A 20,497-nucleotide genomic window follows, 5' to 3' on the forward strand; every position below is an offset into this window, starting at 1 on the left:
AAGTTCAGTACTGTAACATGATGTCTAAATGATCAATCAACTGAGAAGCAGCCTGATGGGGGAAAGGGATTACAATTGGGGAGAATAGAGTTGTTTGCAGCTGGGACTACTGAGATAGTCCCCTGGAGAAGTGAAATCTGTCCCTGTCCGGCCTATAGATCCTTTACCTCCAGGTACAGTAGGCTTGACCATTTCACCTCCTGAGAGTGCTTACAAAGCAGTGTCCATCCATACACTGATTTGGAAAACTGGGGAATGCATAGCTAATATCCCGGTCACTAATATAGGAAGACAATGTGTTATTACCCAGGAGAAATAATAGCATCAGGTTTACTGATACACACTCCTAATAGGCAATTTGGTGATAGTTGCCCAGATTTTGACTCCCAGCAACAGAATCCAGGAATATTCTGGACTGCAGCTGTTATGGCTGACCATCCTATGCTCACTATATAAATGGCATTCCATTGAAAGAGTTGCTAGACACAGGTGCAGATTGAATAGTCATTAGAGGTGCCAATAGATCCAGTCATTGGCCAAAGATTAAGGCAGACTCCTATATGTCTGGCATAGGAGGATTAATAGCAACTAAAGCTACCTCTTTGAGATGGATATATGAAGGTGAAACAAGAGTTTTTATTCCTCTTGTAGTAGAAAAAATCCCCATCAAACTGTGGGGAAGAGACATCTTACAACAGTTAGGATTACAATTGAGTACTTCAGCTAGGCAGGGATGCTGTTGAAGGCCTGCCTGCATTCTCACCTGTTCCCATTCAATGGAAAACTGATATCCTGGTGTAGGTAGAACAGTGGCCCTTAACAAGTAAAAAAAATTGAGGCCTTATTAGATATAATACAGAAACAACTTGACCAAGGACACTTACAACCTTCTCTAAATCCTTGGAATTCCCCTCTGTGTGTTGTAAAAAATAAATCTGGAAAATGGAGGATGTTAACTGATTTAAGAAAAGTGAACAGATGGAAACTATGGGAACTCTTCAGCCTGGACTTTCATCTCCTATTCAGTTGCCTAGAGAATGGTCTCTTTGGGTTATAGACATGAAGGATTGTTTCTATTCTATCCCTCTGGATAAGAGGGATATGAAAAGATTTGCCTTTTCAGTACCCAGCTTTAATTTAGCTGAGCCTTATAAAAGATATGGACAGTTTTGCCACAGGGAATGAAAAATAGCCCTACTATGTGTCAAATGTATGTTGCTGCTACTCTTACTCCAATAAGAAAAGCATTTCCAAAAGTTATGTTACATTACATGGATGATATCTTGGGGTGTGTACCTGAGGAGCAAATGTTAGAAGCATATCTACAAAAGACCATAGAAACACTAAGGAACTACAAATTGTATATAGCTCCAGAAAAACTTCAAAGGCATGCTCCTTTTTAATATTTAGGGTATGAAGTATATCGTAAGGTGCTTACAGTACAAAAACTTTTCTTAAGAACAGAGATGCTAAACACCAGAAATTGATAGGAGATATCCAATGGATGCGTCCAGTGTTAAACTTAACTACCCATCAATTACAACAATTATGGCATTTTAAGGGGAGACACTGCTTTAAACTCACCACACCATCTTACAAAAGAAGCTCAAGTGGCTTTGAGAGAAGTTGAACTGGCTTTATCCAATGTGGTTGAAAGAGTCACACAAAAACCCTTGGAAATATCAGTTTTTGTTACAAAAGAGACACCCACAGCAGTCCTTCATCAAGGAGACAGTATAATCGAGTGGGTGAACTTCCCAGAAAAAATAGACCAAAGCCTTACTCCTTATTCAGTGCTTGTGGGTAGAATTTTATTAAGGGACATTAAGAGACTTGTACAATTATCTGGGATAAGATCTGACAAAATAGACACCTTTTATACCAATGCACAAATTAATGTATTCTGTGAAATCATCCCAGAGTGGCAAATTTTATTGGCCACAGCTCCAAATTTTATACACGGGTCTCCATTAAAGATAAACCAGCTATTACATAATTGGCAATGAATTTTTGAAGAAAAGGTTTCTAAGGTTCCTCTTATAGGACCAACTATCTTTACAGATGCATCCAAACATAACATTTGTGATGTATATTCTCGTGACAACTATAAAGAGAGTAGTCAGAGCTCCTTTTCAGTCCACTCAGCAAAATGAATGGTATGCAATCATGTTCTTATTATCCAGGAATTATAAATGTAATATCTGACTCAGCCTATTCAGTAGGTGTGGTACAAAGAATTGCCACAGCCCAAATAAAATTTGTAGCTTCTAATATATATTAGCTCTTTACAGAACTTCAAGAGCAAGTGAGAAAGTGTCCAGGTAAGATTTACATCTTGTATGTCCACTATCATAGTGGACTTCCAAGTCGTATTTTTTATGGAAATTCAAAGGCAGATCGCTTTCTAACCATGTTAGCCAATATTCCTTTCTTTTGTGCAGTCCAAGGATCTCATTCTAAATATCATGAGGCTGCTTGAGCTTTATGTCTGCAACTTGGGATAACAAGAGGAAGCTAGGAACATAGTAAATGCCTGTACAGCTTGCCTTCCTTTCCACACTTCCCCTCCAGGGAAGAACCCTCATGGTTTGAGACTCAAAGAAATTTGGCAAATAGATGTGACCAATTATAAATCTTTTGGTCATCTGTCTTTTATCCATGTTGTAGTAGACACCTTTTCAGGATTTATTTTTATAATACCAGCAGCAAAATAGACAGCTTGAATGGTTACTGAATACCTTATACAAGCTTTTGCAATTATGAGTGTACCACAAGCAATAAAAACAGATAATGGACCTGCATATACTTCTAAACACTTTTGTGCACAGTATCAGATTTTACACACCACTGGCATAATTCTTATGCCTCAAGGAGAGGCAATAGTAGAGAGAATAAACAGAGACATCAAGATGCTCCTCCAAAAAACAAAAGAAAGGGGAAGCCACAGGTAACCCTAGAGAACTTTTAAATTTAGCTTTTTATACTATTAATTTTTTGATTCTTGATAAAGATGCACTGCTTCCAGCAGACGAGTTTTATAACCTGTTGGAAGGCAATGTCCAGTGAGAACAATTCCAGTATAGAAAATCGCCAGGTGATGTGAGAGATTCAGAAAGTGATGAATGGATCAGGTAGCTTAACTGCTGAGGGAATTAGATAGGTGTCAATGAGCCATGTTCACCTTGTCCATCAAAGAGAGATGGAAAAGACCCTTGAAACAAAAGAAAAGACCCAAAAAACAGCAATTCTGAATTTTAGTGTGTTATTTTCTTCACTTTTTTTTTTTTTTTTACTTCTTTTTGTATTTGTCCAATTGAATTTTTGAATGAGTTGTTTTGTCCTATGGAATTTTTTTCCATTTCACAAATTGTTTTTTAAGGAGTTATTTTCTTTTTCCATTTTGACAAATTCTTTTTTTTTAAGGAGTTATTTTCTTTTTCTGTTTCACAAAATCTGTTTTTCTAGGAGTTGTTTTCTTTTTCCACTTTATCAAATCTATCTTTTAATGAATTATATATTTTTTTCCATTTCACTATGTCTATTTTGTGTTGCCTTTTCCAACCTCTCTTACAAAGTTTTCATTTCCTTTCCCCATTTTTCTTCTAGCTATCTTTTAAGATCCTCTTTAAGTTCTTCTAGGAGAGTCTTGTGTGATGGGGACCAGGTTATGTCTCCTTTTGGAGCTTCATCTGGAGACAATCTGCCTTTAGTCTCCTCAGATGAAATCTTTTCTTCTCTTTCACCATAAAAGCTGTCAATTGTTAGAGTCCTTCTTACGTTTTTACTCATTTTTAAAAAGTTAAGTGAAGGTTAGCCTTTAGGGTGAGAGAGGTTTTCTAAGTGACAACAGCTGCCCTGGGTCAGTGCTGATTCACTCCTGATTCTGGGTCTGCTATGTGGAGTCTGCAATGCCCCAAGGCATTGTGCTGTCCGTGCTGGCATTTGTGGTCGGAGTCTGCCCCACCACCCTGAGACTGCACTACTCCTGGACTCTGAGCTGTCTGTGCTGGCCATTTGCTGCTGGGGCCTCACTGTCTCTCTCCCACTTCTGATTGAAGCAGACCTTCTCTGGTCCGCTTCCTCCCTGCAAACTCTCTGCCCCATGGAGGTCGCACAGCCACACTGAGACTGCTCTGCCTCAGGGCTTTGCTTTGTCTGCCCTGGCATTTTTGATCAGCTGTTTGTGCTTCACTGCTTCTCTCCCATTTCTGATTGAAACAAATTTTTGCTGGTCTGTTTCCTCCCATAAATTTTCTGCCCAGGGACTCTGAGCTGTTTGTGCTGGCTGCCCTAGCTGCCTGCCTCCCATTTCCAATTGAAACAGATGTTTTTTGGTGATTTTTGAAATTATCTTCTGCTGATAATTTTTTGCATTCCCAATATTTGTGGGTTCTTTCTGTCCAGAGCTAATTCAGAGGCTGGATTTCTTAATTATTTTGAAGGTTATAGAGAAAGTCAAAGAGAAACATGCGTCATCTCTGTCATCTTGGTTCCACCCCCAGAAGTCCCCTACCCTAAATTTCACCCCACTTTCTATTAACTTACCACTAAATACATGATGAGTCTTTCAGATCCAATGTCTAGAGATGAATGGAGAGAAACACTGAGTTATTGTTCTTCTCCTTTGCCTCCTCAATTGCTAATTATAAAAATAATAATGATAGTTAACATTTACATAGTGCTTTAATGTTTTATGAATATTATTTCATTTTTATCTTTATATTAGCACTAGGATATAGATGCTATCATTATAAGATCATGAAGTGGGATAACATAGAGTGAAAAGAGAAGGGAATCCAGGATAGACTCCTGGATTTTATTTTATAGAGAAAGAAACAGAAGCAAATAGAGCTTAAGTAAATTGCCCAGATCCCAAAACCAGTAGATTATCTGAGATTGAGTTTTTTAAAATCTAATTTATTTTTAATTTATGAAATAAAATAAGCATTTTTATAACATATAATAATGTTAACAATATATAATAAAAAGTGATTGCACATGAAACTTTAAATTTATTATGTACAACTTGCTATTCCTTTTAAATATGTAAGAAAATTATCAAGTACACTTTTCTTTTTATTTCTTTCCTCCCCCCATCCTAGAAATGGCCAGCATTAGACACAAATAAAAAATAAATGTATACAATTATTCTAAGCATGCTTCTGTTTGTCATTTCTTTCCTAGATGCAAATAGCATTTTCCTTCATAAATCCTTTATAATTTTAGTATTTATAATAATCAAAATGGCTGATTTGCTCAAAATTGTTCTTAAAACAATATTGCCATAAAACTGAATTTGAACTCACATCTTGCTGATTAGAAGTCCAGTATTCTAAATATATGGGGCAGAAGTTGAATTTCTAAGATTCTAGTTTTTCATTAAAGCACATTCTGCCTTTACTTCTATTTTTACTATTTTATTTATTCGGAGTTTTGTTTGTTTTTTGCTTGTTTATTTGATTATTAATTTATACTTCTTAGTTACTCCTTTTGTCATCCTCGTTTCAATTAAGATGTCTGAAATATGCTCTCTTTTTGTTAGTGCTTAACAAAAAGCAGTGTGGTTATTCTGCCAGGTCACATCATATGTGTGAATAAAGCATGAATGCACTTGATTGAGCAATGATCCTGTCTGTATGAATGAACTTTAAAAGAGCAGCATTGTTCAGATAAGAGCTGTGTGGTGACATCAAGTATGAAACACTTTAGCATGAAATGAAGCAATCTTATTCAAGTATAAGTGTGAAGGCAAATCTGAGCTAATTTGCTCAATGTAAAGATCCAGAGAAGAAGAAAATAAAATGTTTATTTTGCTCTATGATAATATATAAGTTGAGAAACCAGAAGACCTTTATGAGGGTCATAACAAGAAGATATCAGGAGACTTGAAGAAGGCAAATCCAAGCTAGTTTGCCCAACATAAAGAAGCAGAGAAGAAAATAAAATGTTTATTTTGTTCTGTGGCAATATATCAGTTGAGAAGTCAAGATATCCCTTATGAGGCTCATAATAAGATATCATGAGATTTGAGGAGTTAATAAGGAGCTGGGAAGGCTAAAGAAGTCAGAGATATGCCACAGATAAAGCAGAGCTGGGACAAGGAAACTCCATTCAGAGCTTAATTACTCCAAGCTGGGGAACTTCTATATAGCAGGGTAAGGGCAATCCAATGTCTGCCAGGGAAACAGCCTCACTTGTAGAGAGGAGGCTTATTAACAAGTTCAGACAGACAACAGTTAAAGTCCCAGGATAATCATCAGGCCTTTCATAGAAAGTCAGAAGGCCAGACAATTAGAAGGAGGGAAGAATGGGCTGATGCTAGTGCTCAATGAAATGTCTTTGAAATGCCTTGGTTTATCAGACATATCTCAGAGGGATAGATTCAGTGTCTATGATTAACTTCCCTTATAAAGTGTATCCTACATATTAATTTATATCATGCAATTTGATCCTACACATTGATGCCAGCTATCATCCTGTATCTTTCTACTGTTCATGACCAAACTCCTTGAGGAAACTATATAGCAGTCAGCGTAGAGGGCCAAGTATACTTGAAACCAAGTAATCTTACAACAAGGTGTTAACTCAATGGAATTGAGATGATTCTCTAGTTTACTTGTACTTAGTACTTAGTATAGTTCTACAAGTTGACATCTATTCTACAAGATTGACACTTATGATGATGTACTTATAATAAGAGTATATAAGAGCTAAGAGATCTGGGAGGAAAGACAGACTTGGAGATAGAGAAGACAGAGGACTGGAGACTAGAGGACAGACTCAAAGATGAAGACACTTGTGGTGGCTGTCCTGTCTCCACTTCTCCACTAAGACCAAGACCCATCTGAAGGTCCCCCAGAAAGCTAGCCTGGATCCAGGCAAAGGAGACAGACTGTGAAGGAGAACAGCCACCACAAGGGTCTTTATCTTCCAGTCTGTCCTCCAGCCTCTAATCCTCTGTCTATCTCTGAGTCTTAGCTCTTAATATACTCTAAGTACATCATCATAGGTGTCAATCTTGTAGAATAAGTGCCAACTTCTAGAACTATATTAAGTATTAAGTACATGTAAAACTAGAGAATTATTATCCCATTTCCACTGAGTTAACATCTTGTAAGATTATTTGTTTCAAGTATATTTGGCCCTCTACAAATCAGTGCTTCCATCTCTTTTCTTTTCATTCTTTTTTAAAACCTCTATACTTACTGTGATTTCAGACATCTTCATTAAATTGAAATTGCCTTCTCCAAGATTACCATTGAACTCTTAATTACCTAATCTAATATTTTTTTCTCAATCCTAACCTTCCTTGACTAATTTGTAGAATTTGATACTTTCCTCCCAGATATTCTCTCCTTCTTAGATTTTCATAATACTACTCTCTCCTGATTTCCCTCCTTTCTGTATTCCTGATTCTTAGTCTCATCCATGTTATGCCCACCAACCATGAGTATCCCCCAGGTGTCTATCCTGGATTCCCTTCTCTTTTCACTCTATGTTATCTCACTTCAATATCTCATTAGCTTCTGTTGGTTCAATTATCATTGTTAAATAGACAATTCTCAGATTTACATATCCAGCCTTTTCTCCTAAACTATAGTCACATATTTCCAATTACCACTTAGACATCTCAAATTGGTTGTCTTGTAGGTGTCTTAAATTCAATAGGTCCAAAACAGAACTTGTTAACTTTTCATCTTGAAGATTCAGTACAGATTTCACTAGCTTTCCCCACACACTCTGCTCATTTCTGATCTTGTCTATTATTTTCAAGTATACTACCATTCTTTCATTCATTCAGGAGGTTATCTGAAATTTAGGCATCATCCTTGGCTCCTTATTCTCACTCAACCATTGTATTCAATATGAGGCTCCTGCCTGCTCATAGATCCATAACTCTAGTTCAGACTCTGATCACCTCTCACCTATACTCTAAAGAAAACCTTCTGCTTAAATAAAGGTTTGGTCATGTATACTTATTGTGTATCTAATTTATATTTAAATATATTTAACATCTACTGGTCATCCTGCCATCTGGGGGAGAGGGTGGGGGTTAAGAGGTGAAAAATTGGAACAAGAGGTTTGGCAATTGTTAATGCTGTAAAGTTACCCATACATATAACCTGTAAATAAAAGGCTATAAAATAAAATAAAATTAAAATTAAAAAAAAAAAAAGAAAACCTTCTGCTTGGTCTTCTTCAAGTGTCTCCTCTGTCCAGTCCATCCTCCACTCAACTGCCAAGATCTGACTCTTTTGAAGTCCCCCACCTCTAATATTCACACTAGATTCTTCCGATACTAACTTGTATCAACTTGTTGAAACCACTGAGAAAACTCTAAAACAATCTAGAAGAAATTAAGTTTAGATTACCATCTGTGCACGTGCGCACACACATGAGCTTCTAGTTGATACATGACTTAGATGTAAAAGATCACAAAAATGCAAAATGGAGCAGAATGAAAATTACCTTTTAGTTCTGTGGGTAAGAGAAAAGTTAATAACCAATGAAGGCTTTTGGGAAATATTAAAAAGTGAAACTGACAGACCTTGGCAAGAAATTGGATGGGAGGGAAGAGGTGAGAGATAGTAAGGAATAGAGAATGATCCTAAGTGGTGAGTTTGAGGGCCTGGAATGATAGTATATATCCTATATAATGACAGAAAAGTTTGGAGATAGGGAGGTTTCAATTTCCATCTTCATCTGATTATTGTGCCTCCCACATACTACATTTAGCTCTAACCTAATCTTTAACCTCTATTGGAAAGAGGAGGGGCAAGCTCTACTCAATGATATTATCCTTTGGTGGTATCCTTCAATACTGTACATTATCCAAACCTCATTCCCCACTAGTTCCTTATTCCAATCCTTCTCAACCACCCCACACCAAAGCTTAAACCAAATATCACCTAGTATTTCCATTGCGTCCTCTGAAACGCCTGTTTCATATGCAACAAATTTTCATTTATCTTAAATCTTTTCCTTTCTCACTCCTTCCATATAGAACTCTTACTGAAACTATTTTCCCCACTGAAGACACAATCTCCTTATCTCCATCTAGTAATGGCTGCACCTTCATTCATCCTTGACTCACTGGTTAAAGCAGGGGAGATGGAATACTCTTTACTCCCCATTGTGACATCCAGGTTCTCTTTATATCTCCATCGCTCGGTAACCTTTGTTCCTTTAAAGTTCAAGTTTTTCATACCTTCTACTCAATCAAAATTCTGATAGCTATTGTTTATAGATTCTTCAAGTCACTCCCCTTCCTTTTATTCTTACAACAATACTGTGGGATAGGTACTATTATGACCCCCATTTGATAGATGTAGAAATTGAGGCAAGCAGAAATTAAGTTACTTGTCTAGAATTATGCAGCTAAGAAGTATTTGATATCAGTTTTGAAATCAGGTCTTCCTGACTAAAAATTCAATGCTTTATCTACTGATCTTCCTAGTTGCCTCTAGAAGTAGAAAGGAAATAGGACCACCAGGGAATAGACTTCTTCCTTTTAATCTCTACTGAATGGGTCTCTCTTCCTGCCTCAGTGAATAGTTGTATTTCATACAGTATTCTTTCCCTTATGCAGTAATGAAAGTCAAGGATTATGGCATCATCCCATTGTACTAATCCTTCAGCTCTGGTCCAACACATGGTATCCAATAGGATAGGTCAAGGCAAATGTGTCAGCAGAAGAAGCCTAGCACCAAGGGCAAAATATATGGCATTAGAAGATACTCCACTCTAGACATGGTCCATTGAATGTCCTCTAACCCAAGCAGATGGAAAGGGAAAATAATAGTTCATTTTTCTCTAAGTTGTACTTAAGACCTATAAGTACATTTTTCATGACATCCAATTCATCACCCCTCCTAGAAGGACTCACAAAGCTCAGTGAAACTATGTGCTATGTTGTGCAGGATTACCTAAGATGGATAGGTAGTAGTAGAGAGTTCTAACAAAAGGTGATCAGTGGAGAAAGAAATGGCAAACTACTCTAATATCTTTGCTCATAAGAAATTTCACTAAGTCCACAGGGTCACAAATAGTAGAACATAACTGAAAGGCTGAATAACAAGTATATATTGTGACAGCTAACATATCACCAATTTGAACCAAGCTAGAGGTAATAGTAAACTGGTGAATAGACTTACTTATCAAATACATTTTAAGGTATTTGTGGGGTTTTTTTCAACTATTCTCAAAAGTATATGAGACTAGTGTTTCTGATAAAGACCTCATTCCTAAAATATAGAAAGAAGTGATTCAAATGATGGCAAATTTATAAGAATACAAGCCAGTCCCCAATTGATAAGTGGTCAAAGGATATGAAGAGACAATTTTCAGATGAAGAAATCAAAGCCATTTCTAGTCATATTAAAAAAATGCTCTAAATCACTATTGATTAGAGAAATGCAAATTAAGACAACTTTGAGGTACCATTACACACCTCTCAGATTGGTTAAGATAAAAGGAAAAGATAATAAATGTTGTAGGGTATGTGGGGAAACTGGAACATTAATGCATGGTTGGTGGAGTTGTGAAATGATCCAACCATTCTGGAGAGCAATTTGGAACTATGCCCCAATGTTATGGGCCAGAACTCTGTACTTGAAACAAAGATTCTTACAAGGTATTAAGTCAGTGGAATTGATAAGATAATGGTTATCTAGTTTTGCATGGTGATTAATAGTTCTCTAGTTCAGTACATGAACTTAGTACTTAATATAGTTCTACAAGATTAACACCTATTCTAAAAGATTCACACCTATGATGATGTAATTAAACAGAGCATATAAAGTGGAACAAAGTCAACCAGAGTCAGAGCCAGAGAAGACAGAAGACTGGAGGCGGGAGCTCAAGCTCTTGGAGCCAAGGAGAGAGATCCATTCCATCTTCATCAGCCTCATGGTGGCTGGCCTGTCCTCCTATTCTCCCCACTGAGACCAAGGCCCATCTGAAGGGTCTCAAGAAACCAGGCCCAGACAAGGATTAATTTGCTGAAACGAAGGCTGCTCCAGATACCTCCAGAAAACCAACAAGAATACTACACCCCAAGGGCTCAGCAGTTCCACAACTGTCTGTATCTCAAAGAAATCATAAAAAAAGGAAAAAGACTCACATGTGCACAAATGTTTTTTAGCAGTCCTTTTTATAGTGGCAAGTGACTGGAAATCGAATGGTTGCCCATTAATTGGGGAATGGCTGAATAAATTATGGTATATGAATGTAATGGAATATTATTGATCTCTAAGAAATGATGAGTAGGCTGATTTCAGAAAAGTCTAGAAAAACTTATATCCTTAATGCTGTGTGAAATGAGCAGAACCAAGAGAACACTGTATGTAGTAATAACAAGATTATGTGATGATCAATTATGATGGATTTGGCTCTTTTTAACAATATGGTGATTCAAGGCAATTCCAAAAGACTTAGTATGGAAAATGACATCTACATCTAGACAGAAAACTATGGAGATTGAGTGTAGATCAAAGCATAGAATTTTCACCTTTCTTTCGTTGTTGTTTGTTTACTTGTTTCTTTTTCTTTCTTGTATTTTCCCCTTTGAACTGAAAATTCAGACAATTACAAATCAGGCATTACATTTTTAAAAAGGTGTTACCAAAGTGGAATGTGTTCAGAGGAGAGCAACCAAAACAATAAGAGAGCTTGAAAATTTGCCAAGCAATGAGAATCAGAAGTAGAAATTGGAAATATTTAACTTAAAGAAGAGAAGTCTTAGAAGAAACATGAAAACTACTTAGAAATAATTTGAATAGTCTGTTTTCTTGAAAAAGCTTGAAGTTGTTAAGATCTTGAGATCATAGCCCAACTCAAGTGATTCAGTGGATGACAGGATGGCATAGAATAGTGAGTATTAATTACAGTTCAATTAGGAAAGTTATTCAGTAGGCAATAGAAAGGGATATACTATCCAGGGAGAAAAATGAAAACTGAATATAGACTGAAGAACACTATTTTCACATTTTTTGTTTGTTTATTTGTTTGTTTTCTCATGGTTTTCCCCTTTTGTTCTGATTTTTCTTTCACAACATGATTAATATGGAAATACATTTAAAATTATTGTACTTGTATAACCTATATCAGATTGCTGGGTATCTTGAGAAGAGGGAAGTAAGGAAGGAAAGGAGAAAAAATTTGGAACTCAAAATCTTACAAAAATTAATGTTGAAAATTATCTTTACATGTAATTAAAAAAATAAAATACTGTACTGTTTTTAAAAATCTTTTTTTTTGTTTAAAGAAAGGGACATGTTAGTTAAAGTTTCCACAAATGTGCTTAAAAATTCAAATAAGCAATTATTAAACAGACTATCAGGTCAATGAATCCTAGGAAAGATAACAGGCCAAAGGAAATATATGAAGATGTCTTTGGTCAATGTTTGTTAGGTAATGGCTGTTTTTCCAGCTTGCATTAATCACACAAGGTTGAGGAATCTCAGCTGGCATTTACCCCTCTCCCCTCTCCCCTCTCCCCCCCCATTTTGGGGATCTTGTCATATTGTTTTCATTTTCACAAGTAAGAAAGCATGCAAATTCATTAGAAGTGACTACATTTTTCTGGGAACTTGATTTTTAAAATCTATTTTATGATTTTTAAATACCCAGTAACTGAAAATAGTTGCTTTGTAGACAGACAGAGGTTTTTAGATGAATTACTTAAATGAATAGATAAATCTGATTTATAATTAGCATATCCAAATAAGATTTTTTTTCCCTTTCAACCCCTCCCAAGCAAGCTACAGTTAAGAAAAGATATATTTATGCGAACATATATAGATATATACATGCATATACACACTCATTTACCCACACATTCTAACCTCTTTTCCCCACAAACCTACTTTTCTTTCTGACTTCCATACTTCTTTCAATGGCATCACCACAGTCCCTCATAGTCTTGATATTATCTTTGACTCATTTCTCTCATCTCTCACAAACTTCACAGTCCTATTGATTCTTTCTATATGCTCTGTCTTACTTCCATTCATTATCAACTGTTGTGTCCTTCTCTCTAGAGCCCCCAAGTTGGGGTGACAAAACATACCATGCTTTCTAGAGCCCCCGTGCCAGGATGACAAAAATATACTGTCTTAGAGGAGAAGTGTTGAGATGAGACTCTTGAGGATGGTGGAAAAATGGAGTCTGTTTATTCCAAGGACTTTCTCCTTTTTTATACCCTATGTATGTGGCAAAAACACTGAACATGGGCCCAGTATATACTGCACACGTGGGACCACATAAACAACTTGCTATTGTATATAGTTTTCCACCTGGTATCACTCTGCTTTAATCTTAACACAGGTTTTCACTGCCTCCTGACTTCTCAGAAAAGCCAAGAGCCCTTAGGGGAGATGGGAGCTGAACCAGACATAGTTAGCAGGTTCCCTCTGGGCTGAAGGGTCTTATATCTCATCCACAGTTCCCCCACTGTCTGTGACCCTCTACAATCAACTACTTGAATTGTTGTAATATTTATTCATCTGATCTTTCCATCTTTACGTTCTCTGTTCTCATCTATCCTTCAAACTAAGCTTCTTTATGTACATATATGACCACAGCACCCTTTAAAATCTCTTTGCCTATTCAATGTAGAACAGATACCTAACTCCGTAATATATGGACTGCCACAATCTGGCACAAATTTATTTTTTAATGTTATTTCACACTAACCTTAGCAAACATACTCATCTTTTTCTTCACAGACAGGACCAAGAATCACACAGGATAAGAAAGCATGAACAGCATATGAAAGAATTCTTCAAATCACTAATAACAAGAGAAATGAAAACTCAAACAATTTTGAGATTTGATATCACCTTCATCAGATTGGCACAAGTGATGGAGACTAAAGTGGTAAATATTGAAAAAGCTATGGGAAGAAAAACATTCTGATACGTTATTGGCTAAACTGAAAATTTGTCCACTGATTCTGTGGAAAAAATGACAACTATTTTAGGAAATCGCTATACTGAATTTATCCTTTGATACAGTAATGCCAATAATGAATATAAACTTCACAGATTTCAAAGACTAAAAGAAAATTTATATGTGTATATATATATATACACGATATATGTAATATGTTTATATACGTGTATGTATGTATATAGAGATACAGTATACTAAAATGTTCCTAGTAACACTTACTGGGAGTAAAAAAGTACAGAATTAAGTGGATACTTATTAGCTGGGGAATAGTTGAACGAATTGTTTTAGGTGAGTTAAGTGGATTATTATTGTATTAGAAATGATAACCACAGAATTCAAAGAAATTTAGAAAGATATATGACCTGATGCAAAGTGAGCAATTTATAGAAGGATAGAATAAAGAAAAATTGAAAGACATCAGAAATCTGATCAAATCCAGTAGTATCACTATTGGGTCTGTATCCCAAAGAGATCATAAAAGAAGAGAAATGACCCATATGTGCAAAAATGTTTGTAGCAACTCTTTTTGTGGTGAAAGGAATTGGAAATTGAATGGATGCCCATCAATTGAGGAATGACTGAATAAGTTTTATGGCATATTAATATAATGGAATATTGTTGTTCTATGAGAGATAATGAGCAAGCTGATTCCAGAAAAGCCTAGAAAGACTTACATGAACTGACACTGAGGGAAGTGGACAGAACCAGAAGAATATTGTATACAGCAACAGCAATTATGTGATGATAAACTATGACAGATTTATCTCTTCTCAGCAATACAGTAATTCAAGACAGTTAAAATGAACTTGGAATAGAAAATGCCATCCACATCCAGCGAAAGAACTAGGGCGACTGAATGCAAATCGAAGCATGATTTTTTCACCCTTTTTTATTTGTTTTTTTTTCCCTTATGGTTTTTTGTTCTGATTTTTCTTGTACAACATCATTAACATGGAAATATGTTTGGAATGATTATACATGTATAATTTTTTTATCAGATTGCTAGCTGTCTTAGGGAGGGTTAGGGGAGTAAGGGGACTCAAAATCTAACAAAAACAAATGTTAAAAAAATTTTTTTTGCAAAAAATTGGAAAAATAAAATGCTATTGAAATTTTAAAAGAAAAATATGTGATCAATACAGGGACCAATCTTGACTTTAAAGAACTGAAGATGAAATATATCACATACTTCTCAAAGTTATATTGAACTAAAGGTTTAGAATAATAGTGATAACTTGTGGTGTTTTCTTCTTTAAAATATAATGGTTCTCTCTGGGAGCAGTTTTCTTAGGGAGGTTTTCTGGAGGCAGGCTTTGTTTCACTTAAAAGTAATAATTACTCCAAATGCAGCCAGGTGTTAAAAGTTCAGATCTTTTATTGCTTCCTCCAAAATAGCCTGGTTAGTTTTTCCTTGAGCCCTGTCTTTCTGCTTGGTTCCAAGAGCTCTTGCAGTTGTTCTCTGCCTCTGCTTTCTTCAGCCTCCAGCCAGCACAAAGGTGGAAGATGAAATGAATCTCTCTTGCCTCTGAGAGAGGGCTTCTCTCTGAACTGACTTGGTACTCCCCTCTCAATCTTTTCAGCTAAACTCCCGACTGAGCCTTTGTCCGCTTCTTATATATGATCTCCCAAAGGTTAACTTCTCCTCTGAGAGAGTGGGATTATGGGATCTGAGAGTGGGATTATGGGTTTCCTCCCAGCGTGTTCTCTGGCCCTAAGAGCTTATTGCTTATATGAACTCTCTAAAGGTGTGAACACAAGCATTGTTCCTATCAGTTACAGTTATTACCTTGTTTCTTCTGGTGTTTTTCATAACATCTCCTTGTAAGATCAGATCAATCATACTGAACTATGCTAAATTAGATAATTATTGTCTCTATCAATTCTAATGACTTAATACTTTGTAAGGATTCCAACAATAACTCATACTATATGTGTGTAATCTACTATATAACTATATATTAGTATACTATATACGTAAAACATTTAAATATATACTACTAATAATAGATAATACTATTATTAGCTAATACCACTACTTACATAATCCTTTAATATTTGAAAAGTATTTTAGATCCCTTACCTTATTTATTCCTCACAACAATCCTATAAGGAAGATAGTATTATCCTCGTCTTAAAGATTAAGAAACATATTTGAAGAAAGAACTTTTCTAGAATCATGTCTTATTTGTATGTTTTTGTAAAAAAGAATTTTCAAGGACAGAGTAGAGGAAAGGAGTGACATTTTAAAAAAAATGAACATATCTATTCTTTTAAGCAATATCTATGCATATATTGGGGGAAGTATCCACTTTAATAACATCACAAATCCTTTGAAATATATAAATTAATAGCTTTTTACTGTAATGCCTTGGACAGTAAGTGAATGGGTAAGTGATATTTTCAAGACTCCATTGATCATTTTACTGTTACTTGAGGTCCTATCAGGAAATAAAATCAATTCAATTGCATTGTGCCAGGCAGTATAGAGGTTTGTAAGATATGGTTCCTATCCTTAAGGAGCTTACGTTCTATCATGTGTTAACTTATTTACTTAGATATCTCTCTCAGAATATGTTATAGAACAGATAATTATTTGTAGACAGAGTTTCCTCATTGGGAGATCCTACACCATTGAAATCATACATGTGGTAAACAAATTTTTTTTTAATTTTATCTAGAATTATTTTATAAAATACTTCACACATCAAGAGTGACACAGTGACTCCAATCTGATGTGCAGGCTCTTAAATTTACTATAAGAAATTTGTATTTCTGGAACATGAGTAATTATTGATTTTATGTGCTATGTTTTCTGAAGATATATCACATCTGGGTTGATATATTTGTTAAGAGGATGATGCTCCAAAATGTGTATAACAAAAGCAGGGGATATTAGGTAGTCTAGGTAAATATGATGCAAACCAATTTATCATCAAATGTCTGCAATCAAGCTGGAGAATATGGTATCTGCCCTTTGCTCTGCCCATATATTAGGAGCATGATGTTGTAAACTTTACAATTCTCAAAAGACTATTACAATAGAAGAAAAAAAAAATGTGCCACTTTCAAAATGATAGCAAGGAAAGAGGTGGAAAATTTTTTTCTTAAGTTTCCCATATTTCTTTTCTTTTTACTTTCCTTTCCTCCTCCCATTTTCAGAGCCTTTCCCCATACACTTCCCCACATACCCAGCTGTTTGTTAACTGCATGGCTTTCCTGCCCAGCTGAGTCAGTACTTCCTGCTTATAAATGAGTCACTGCTCCTCCTCCAGCTCAGCTGAGTCAGCACTTCAGAAGACAGTACTTTGGAGCAGTGACTAATAGAAGCCATAACCTCTGATTTTACTAAATATGTGGAAATCCTTGTTAGTTTTAAAGACATACTCTTACTACCTGGGTGAGTTTGTTGTGGCTTTAGGTACATATCACACCAGAACATTAAAACAATCAATTAAAAAACAAAACAAAACAGAACAAATTAAATTAAATTTTAAAAGCAAATAATTCCCTTTTTTGTCTACACAATGCCAACTATCTGGTTTGAGCAAATATTTTGTTTTCTTTGCTCTTTTTAAAATGAATTGACTTAATCCAGAGCTACAACTACACTGGGAGACCTGGGAATACTGTTCCATTTGGAGACTCCCAGGACACAGCTAGAAAGTTGTCTTTCCCTCCACAGTTACTTGCATACTATGCACTCCATAATTATTTATGGGATATTATTAAAACAAATTCCAGTATTCGCCCTAATTGAATTAATTAACTGTTTTGTCCTCAGCCAGCTACAGCCCAAGGCACTTGGCTTAGAAACTTGCTAAGGCATTTTGGCCATTATGGTATTGTAGAAAGAGTAGTGGACTGGTAATTAGAAGTCTATGGTTCTAATCCCATCTAATTAGAGGTCTGAATTAGATGATCTCTAAAAATCCTTTCCAGTTCCAACATTCCAATTTTCCTCCTTCTGAAAAGCAAAAAGAACGAATCTCTAAAGGATATTGTTTCACCAAATAGAGTTCAGATAGCTAACAAATTACTAGGGAGGTCGTTTATATGAACAGAACAAAAAAAGGGCATTTTTCTGTCTCTGTCAACAAAGGAAATGCCTCTTCCAATTAGTAAATCACAAACAACAACAAAAAAATACTGTCATCTCAAATATCTCTGACAAAAGTCTAACTTCCAAAATCAATAGGAAATTGATGCAAATTATTTAGAGCTCCAGTAGATGTGGACAAAGGATATAAACAAAAGAAGAAATACAAACTATCAATGACAACCTGAAAAAATTTGTTCAAAATTATTTATAATGGAAGAAATGAAATTTAAAACAATCTTGAGATATCATTCTATGCTGAGGTATATACACTATGCTCTGCAGTAAAGCTAGGAAAAATAGTAAAATATGGGAAAACTCATTGTTGGAGTGGTTCTGGGAAAAAAGACAACTTAATTTACTATTGATAGACTGTGCATTGATTATGGAAAACAAATATGGAGTTTTGCAGAAAAACTTAATAAATTGTTCATATCCTTTGATCCAAAGACCCCACTACTGACACCACATCAAGGAGAATACTGACAGCAACAAAAGATGCCTGTATTTAAAAATGCTCATGGTAATTTTATTTGTGATAAGAAAAAGCTGGAAAGAAAATATGTATCCATGGATTGGGAAATAGCTGTACAAAAAAAAAATGTATGAAGATTTCAGAGAAAGATAGAAAGAATTTACATATAGTGATGTAAAGTGAAGAAAGCAATGTCAGAAGAATAACATGTACAATTATAACCATGTAAATAACATGTAGTTAACAGGTAGATGTTTCAACAAAACCTTAATCAAGGCTAATGGTTAATGTTAGTGTTGTTATTCAGTCATTCCAGTTCTGTCCAATTCTTTGTGACTCCATTGGGGGTTTTCTTGGCAAAGATATTGGAGTGATTTGGCATTTCCTTTTCCATCTCATTTTACAGATGAGGAACTGAGGCAAACAGGCTTTGCCCAGGATCATACAGTTAGTATGTGTCTGAGGCCAGATTTGAACTCAAATCTTCCCGAGTCCAGGTCCAGTGCTCTGTTCACTGCACCATCTAGCTGCCTCTATGTTACTTACTATCATGCCATTAAAGTTAAAGAATGAATTCATTCTTTTTTCTGTTAACAAGTAATACATTATTTTCAGGAAATGTAGTTCAGTATGAAGGTTATTTAGATGTCTACTGGGAAATGTCTCATGTCAAAACAAAATGTATGAATACTTTAATATCAATATGATTAGAATCCAATTTTGAGTATGTCACCTCAAAAAGAAAGCCTCCCTGGAATATAATGTTGATTTATTATTTCTGGACCCTGTAGAAGCCTTAGAGAAGTAACATGGTTATAACAGATAATGTACTCAGAGAATCAAGAAAATTGATTTAAATATTGCCTAGTTATATGACCTAGGCAAGTTATTCCATCTCTGAGCGACTCTAGGCATTATCTATTAAGTCATAAACTTAATCTGCCATTTGCATTGATGGAGGGAATTTCCTGAATTGAAGAAATCATAGTTATTTCCTGTATCAGTGTATAGTCATCAGATTTGTTCTAGTAAAGGTCCTGCTTCAATGCTTCATTGTTCTGGGATATTGAAGGCTATGACAACATGGTACTTTGGCTCAGTTTTATAAGCTATAAAGGCTTTCAGTATAAGTCTTGTGATAATCTATCATACAAGGAATAGAAAGGCTCACTGCTGGACTGGACTGATGATATCTTTTAACCATAAGAACTATCAAAGACTATCTAATAAGGTGTTTTGGGACTGTTATTTTTATTGGTAGAAGAAATATTCACTTTGTAGATATCAAGAATCCTTGAAAAAGTGAAACATATAACACTATATAAAGTGGTTTTCATATGTATTATGAGATAAATCCTGTTCAGTTACAACAAAAGTCTCTCTATAGCATGTAACAGTGGGATTGGCCAATGAGGGTCCAGCTCTTAGATCTTAGGTTCAGCACTCTAACTGGTTATCAACCCAGACTTAGTGAGCCTGCTTCCATAAATGCATGGGGGGGGGTCCCTCTCTCTATGTCAAGACACAGGTAGGCATTATTTCCTGTGAGTGTTGGGGACAGTGAGGCAATTGATAATGAATGCTTTAAATTTGAATTTACTCAACCGGGAAACTGAAAAAGTGGCTACTTTCAGAGCTATTTGTACTCAGTTCTTATTATATACTCAGTAAATATTCTTTTGTAAAAGCAAATCAATGTTCATTATTTTACTGATATTGAAACAATTGGTCAAGATGGAAGATGTTGGGAAAGTACTAATGGGAGATGCTATTGAAGAAGTATTATCAGAAAATGATATTGGAAGAATATACCAGATAGAAGACATGTGAGCATTTTACTAAAGAAATAGCTTCTAAATTTTTGAAGGTTATCCCCTAGAGCTTTGAGAGAAGCAGTAGCCTTGTTTTGACCATTCAATCTGCTAACCTGAATGTGGAGAGTGGGAGTGGGAGAGTAAACCCATAGCTTATGT

General features: G+C 35.5%; 1 long non-coding RNA gene across 1 annotated transcript in view; it reads left to right on the forward strand.

Moving 5' to 3' along the window:
* Positions 1–13,872, forward strand: part of LOC116419342 — a 169,696-nt gene extending 155,824 nt beyond the window's left edge. The window contains exon 4 of the long non-coding RNA XR_004229627.1: positions 13,728–13,872. This is a non-coding gene — a long non-coding RNA (uncharacterized LOC116419342). The remainder of the gene's footprint in view (positions 1–13,727) is intronic.
* Positions 13,873–20,497: the final 6,625 nt, after the last annotated feature.

The sequence above is a fragment of the Sarcophilus harrisii genome, chromosome 5 (assembly GCF_902635505.1).
Source record: "Sarcophilus harrisii chromosome 5, mSarHar1.11, whole genome shotgun sequence".
NCBI classification, from domain to species: domain Eukaryota; kingdom Metazoa; phylum Chordata; class Mammalia; order Dasyuromorphia; family Dasyuridae; genus Sarcophilus; species Sarcophilus harrisii.